Raw genomic sequence first — 7,202 nt, forward strand, 5'->3', positions numbered from 1 at the left:
CAAGCTGAATGCCTTTAGGATAGAGAAAGGAGTCATGCGCATGGATTGTGATTGAACTTTGTTGGAGCACATAGGTGCAATTGACTATGAGCAGGCATGCCTAACCCAACTAAGTGACACACCACTACTAAGAACGGACTCGCCTTCCGAGCTACGACCACCAGGAGAGACTCCCTCTTTTAGCGAAGATGGGGAGTTTGATTTTGAGTCAGAAGTCAACTCGGAGAGTGATCCTAAGATACCTCAACCTCCCAAGGCTAGATGCACCAAGGGAGACCTACCCGACCACTTAAGGCACGACGATTAAGGGAGGAACGACGAAAGATGCCTAAGGATATGCATGCAAAAGAGCAACGAAAACAGCAAGGCCAAAGCGATTCACGAAATTCAAAAAAGGAGATAGGGCAGTGATCTTGCTAGGAGCCAAATGACAGGGGCAAGCAAGTGAACCAATCGAAGGACCTGCCAAGGTCAAAGAGGTCAATTTAGCTAGAGAAGGGGAGATACCCTGACCTATCTTTGTAGCCGATGACTAGACTAAGGGAGAGGAAGCAAGTCTCACTACTCTCTTACGAGAGTATATAGACCTCTTCGCTTGGTCCCTAGAGGAGCTCAAAGGGGTAGACCCAAGTGTAGTGACTCACAACAAACCCATGACACCTGACACAACGTTGGTCAAAGCAGTGACTATATCCTATGAATCCAAAGCATGGCCACACCGTCAAGGAAGAAATTGACAAGCTAATGAGAGCAGGTTTCCTCTACAAAATTGAACACGCAGACTAGGTTTCGCCCATAGTCATCGTATTGAAGAAGAAAGGAAAGATTAGAGTGTGCGTCAATTACAAGAAGGTAAGCGCTGTTATGAGGAGAGATAGCTATCCATTGACGTACACCGAGCACATGCTTAAGAGAGTGGATGACAAAGAGGCCTATAGTTTCCTGGATGGCTTCTCTAGATACAATCAAGTGTAAATGCATCATAAGGATAGGTGTAAGACCGCATTTGCCACTAAGTGGGGTGTCTTTGCCTACATAGTCATGCCTTTTGGGTTGACTAACGTGCCAACCACCTTTCAATCTTATGTGCACTATATTCAAAGATGTGCTTAGGAAGGAGTTAGAGGTCTTCGTAGATGATTTGTGTGTTCACTCTACTTGGAGGGAACACTTAGACAAACTCCGAGTGGTCTTTGAATGGTGTCGACTATATAGTCTCTCATTGAACCCCTTGAAGTGCCAATTTTGGGTAAAGCATGGATGCATCTTAGGGCTCATAGTGTCGAAGATCGGCATTGCTACAAACTTCTCGAAGGTCAGGGTCATTGTTAATCTTCCACCCCCAACTGATTATAAGGGCGTTCAGTGCTTCTTAGGCCATACAGGGTATTATCGATAGTTTGTGTTGAACTATGCATTGATGGCTAGACCTCTATACAAGCTGCTGATCATATTCAAATGGACCAAGAAATGACAATGCGGATCTTGAGCTCCACATAGGAATAAATTGTCACTACATTGTGTGTGCTAGAACGACTATGGATCCCAATATTCTACAATTCAAGCATGTGTTAGGGAGAGACAAGGAAAGTAAAATTGTTGGGAGATTGTGAGAGAGTTAGGGGTATTAGAGTGGCATTGGTGTTTGTGGGAGCTCATGCTTGGAGCAAGGAGCACGGGGAGTTCAGCTTTGTATCAAAGGTTGAGGATTTGAGCTTCTTCTTTGACATTGATGCTTATTGCTTGCATATCGATAGAGGTAGTATTCTCATAGCAGTCATCTAGATCTAAGTGAAGTAGGTGCTTAAGCCATTGAGGCACCACTTGGGGTTGCAATAGCCCATTTTGGCATTGATTTGGGCAACCATTAATGGCTAAAAGTGATGCAAAACAACTTGGTTTTGATTGCTCAAATAGAGATTTTGGATGCTCCTAGAGATTGAGCAACATTGAAGTCTTTCAAGAGAAGATAAATTGGCATTCTCTTCCATTTTATTCCTCTCATATCTATATAGCAAAAAGGAGAAAGTGAAAATACCTTTCAAGCATTCAATTTGGAGCCATTCTATCCCTTTTGAGTGGATACAGAGCATGTTGTAGAAGTCGTAGACAACTATGGTAGCATGATAACACTTTCATATTTTGGCCATAACTTTTACATATGATATCAAATTGAGATGTTCTATATATTTTAAAAAATATCTAACAAGAGCTATATATTTGAGCAATCATGGATTTAATTCTATGCAATTTTCTACATATAGCAGAAGAGTTCTAGTTTGCACAACACTTTTGGATAGTGACTTGCACTTTAGAGACTCCTAGACTACTCCTGGTTTAAGTTTGTACATAGATTCCCATGAATTTTTTGTCTTGAAGAATTTACATGTTGGTTATGCTTAGTTTGTAGAAATTATATGGACTAAAATCAATTTGAGAAGGTAGTTTGCATGTACTTGAACTCAAGTGGCAATTTTATGCCCAAAAGATAGGCAGGATACTTGGGAAAGCTTGCAAAAAAAATTTATGCCTTTGAGAGTATTGAAATATCATTTTTACATTGGTTTTATACTAGTTTGATATTTGGATACTTGTTGCTTGGCTTTGCGGGCCACTCTGTTTACAATTCAATGGTCTATTTAAGCTTACCATTGGATATTCTTTGTTACTATTTTTCGTGTACAAAAACATACTTTTGTCATTATGTCTTCTTCATTGAGTTCAAAGAATGCATTGTTCACTATTGAAAAGCTTGATGCTACGAACTTTTTATAATGAAATGAGTAAATATACAATGTATTAGTTTAGAAGAAGCATGTAAAGCCAATCAAATACAGTGGGATTAAACTTGAGGATATATATACTGATGTATGGGAGGAATTGGATGAGTTGGCATGCTCTACTATTATTTTGACATTCTCAAATTTGATGTATTTTAATGTAAAAGACACATTAGGTATATATGGTGTGTGGAAAAAGCTTGGTGACTTGTTCAAAAAAGAAAGTGCAACCTCCCAGGTTTATTGGTTGAAAAAACTCATTGAGCTTGCATGCAAGAGGGACCTTTGATATCTAATCACCTCAATGAGTTCAACATGATTTTCAACCAATTAATGTCTCAAAAGATTATCTTTCATGATTCAATAAAGGAAATTTGGGAGACTTTCAAGAATGCCATTAGTAACTCTGCACCCACAGTGGTCTTACAAGTACTAACGTTGAGAGCAACTTGCTCACTAAGGAGGTGAACAAAAAGGATAATGTAGGGTCAAAGAGCTCCCATGTACCTATGGTAAAAGGAAGGTCAAATGTCGGGGGAACTCTCATGAGAGAGGTAAATCAAGAAGCAAGTCACGTACCAAAAAGGATATAGAATGCTACTTCTGTAATAAGAAGGAACACATAAAAAGGAGTGCTAAAAGTGGAAGAACAAGAAAAAAGGCAATATGGAAAATGAGGATGATGGCAAAGAGTAAAGAAATGCAAAAATTGAGGACATTAATGCATGTGGAGTGATAATGGTGATGTGTTGTTTGTATCCTCTTTTGGTGATGCATTCTTGGTTGCCATGGATAATGGCATATCTCAAAATTGGCTTTTGGATTCTGGAGCATTGTTTCATGTTACTCTACAAAGGGAGTGGTTCTCTACCTAAGATGCTAGAAAAAGAGGACATGTCCATATATTGGAAACAACTATGTATGTAACATTGTTGGCATTAGAGTTATACATTTGTCATTGCCAAATGGTTCTTATTTCATATTGCAAAATGTACAACACATTTTGGACTCGACAAAGAGTTTGATCAATATAGGATAGCTCGATGATTGTAGTTATAGAGTGATCTTTAGTGATCATGTGTGGACAATTTGCAATCGATCTCTTATTGTGGCCATAGGACCAAAATTAGGTACTTTGTATCCTTTGCATGTTTTGGGTGTTCAAGACCATGTTGTAGCTATCCTTAAACATCCATCTATCTCTTTATGGCATCGTTGTTTAAGGCAAATGTCAATCGTTAAAATGAAAGCTTTATGCCATTTGGACTATCTTCATTGTCTAAATTTTTCTACTCTCAGCTTTTGTGAGCATTCTCTTTGGAAAGCACACTAAAATATCACATAAGAGATGTAGTGGAAGTAAAAGATCATAATAACTTGATTTGGTTCATAGAGATTTGTATGGGACAATGCCCATAGTTTTATTCGGTGGAGCTTTATACTTTGTCACCTTTATAGATGATGCCACAAGGAAGGTTTGGGCTTATCCTCTTCATAAGAAAAGTGATGTACTAGATGCATTTAAAAAGCTCTTAGCATTTGCAGAAAATTAGTCATGCAAGAATCGTAAGTGCTTGAGGACTGACGATGGAGAGTACATCTCACATGCCTTTACGAACTTTTGTGCAAACCGTGGTATCAAGAGAGAGTTGATAACTTAATCTTGCTCAAAATGGTGTAGCTGAGAAGACGAACATGACCATTCACTCAAGAAATGATATGTAGTATGCTCTCTAATGCTAGTCTTACTAATGGATTTTGGACTAAAGTTATAAAAATAGTAGTGCATTTTATCAACACATTTCCTTGCAAGCCATTGGATAGCAAGATACCAGAGGAGTTACAGTATGGCAAGAGACCTAGTTATGATCACTTGTATGTTTTGGATTTGAGGCATTTATGCCTATACCTAGGGACAAGTCAAGTAAGCATGATCCTAAGTTTAAGAAATGTATTTTTCTTGGCTATGGAGAGCTAGGTGAAAATGGGCTATCACTTGTGGGATCATGGATCAAATAAGAAGGTACACAACCATGATATCATCTTTAATGAGAATAAGATGCATAAGCAAACTATCAAAATGGTTGAGATCCATAGAGTAGTATTGTGGGAGTGCTAGTAGATGATGGACTTCCTCACATTTTACAGGATAGCCATAGCTCCAATTGAGGCAATTTTACAGAAGTTTATGAGGGTTCCTAGACTGCCATATAGATATATTCAATCTCTAGACTTTGTCATGGTCATGGTTTGTGATGTATGAAAATGCTCTGACTAGGGATGGCAGTCATAAGTGGATGAGGACTGTGCACTCATAAATGGAGAAAAAAATGTTGCATATGAGTTAGTCTCTTCTCCTAAGGGTAAACATGCATTGCCATGTAAGTGGGTCTACAAGTCGAAGGTATCTCCATCTGAAGCATTACTTAAGTACAAGGTAAGATTGGTGGCCAAAAGATTTAAGTAGCAGAAGGGAATTGACTTTGATGACTAATCAAGATGACCACCCTTCATACGGTTGTTGTTTTGGTTACTAGAGAGGACATGGAGTTTGTTCAAATAGATGTAAAGATTGCTTTCTTGCATGAAGATTTGCAAGAGGATATTTACACAAAGTAACTTGAGGGGTTTGCTGAGGAAGGCAAGGCGAAATTGGTATGTAAGCTTTGTAAGAGCTTATATGCATTGAAACAGGTTCCCATGGAATTGTATCATAAGTTTGATGCCTTTATGCAACCTCAAGGGTACCTTAGGAGTGAGGTCGATTACTACCTTTACACAAGGAAGGCTAGGGATGGTAACCTTATGATCTTGATTCAGTATGTGGATGACATGTTGCGTAGAATCTAGGAGGTCTACTACAAGTTTTGTCTTTACTTTCATAGGTCTACTATAGGTTTTGTCTTTACTTTCATAGGTAATGTAGTCTCTTGGATCTCTTGATTACAACCATGTATGGCTTTATCTACTTTTGAGGCCGAGTATGTTGTAGCCATTGAGCCCTACAAGGAAGCTATATAGCTTACTCATTTAGTGGGAGACTTGGGCATTGGAAGAGAGGTACCTACATTTCACTATGATAGTTAGATATCATTTTAGTTTCTGATTTAAAGATTTGAGAATTGAGATTTTTGATGATGAGAGACCCAATGCAATAACTAAGACAATCATTTTTAATGCTTGGTAATAGTGACAAGTATAGTTTGGCTCAATGCTTCTCTATTAATATACAATTATGTTCTAACATCTAATACTATGGGACCTTTTGATAAGTGTTGGACCAAAGCCATTGTAAATGTTGAAAAATTATCGCATGTAGCTAGTGTGTGGATAAGTTAAGATTGCCATAAATTTGACTCCATGCTTTCATCACCTATTACTCTATTTCAAGCATAGAATCATAAAGCTCTGACATCAAATTCAAGTAGTATATTTGGACTACCTCTTAGTTGCATATAGGTGAATTTCTTATTCAAAGTGATGTTCCAAATTGAAAGCCACTAAGCTCATGCTAGGCTAATACATGGGATTTTTAAAAAAGTAGTTATTATCCTTTCTTGCTCTGTTGATCAATTCTCAAGCTTTTAAATACATGCACTACTTATGCTAGGATATATAAAAAATATTGGAAATCCTAAACATGCAAAAAGAGATGTTGTAAACTTTACGAGAGTTAAACCATAAAGTTCTCATTGGATTGGCACAATGGTTGGCCAAAAGATCTCATTAGAGCTCCAAGCTCACTTATGATAGTTTTGATCTTAAGTATATACGTGTAGTTATAATACAAAATGCATAAGCTTAGTTTATCTATATATGATAAGCCCTAGTCCTAAGTGTACTTAGGAATCTCTACCTAAATTCTTTAAATGAGGACATTGTAGTAGACTAGGAACTTGTCACCATAACATGGGTTTCCTTATGGTGTTTATGGACACTTGAAAGAGGTCTATACATAACATGAAGTATCTACCTACATTTGGCCTTGTGACTTGGATTGAGGTCTTTTTATGGTTGTTTTTAATGGCTTAGGAATACGATTCAAAGTTCTAATGGTTGAACCTCTAAGAACTATTGTATACTAGCCTAGTGACTTGGACAAATGAGTAGATTTATTGACTTAGGAACTAGATTTGGAGCTTCAATTTTTTACTATTGAGACTTATGAAGTTTACTAGCACTTAATACTTGATGGTGTCTCAATTGTTTTATTGCATGAAGTATTGCTTCTAGGTCTACTAGATATATTTAACCTCATAGTATGGTATAGTTGTGATTCTTTTGGGTTCATAGAAGAAAATACATTTTCTTGAAAATTTAAACCTATGTATATGTGCAAACTTTCTACGATAACTAAACATACAAAACTTTTTAGATTTTCCTTTTGACTACATATTTCTAGTGTAATTGCTAGAATTTAAT

This window comes from Lygodium microphyllum, chromosome 7 (assembly GCF_053477565.2).
Source record: "Lygodium microphyllum isolate KBCC chromosome 7, Lygodium_microphyllum_v1.1.10, whole genome shotgun sequence".
NCBI classification, from domain to species: Eukaryota; Viridiplantae; Streptophyta; class Polypodiopsida; order Schizaeales; family Lygodiaceae; genus Lygodium; species Lygodium microphyllum.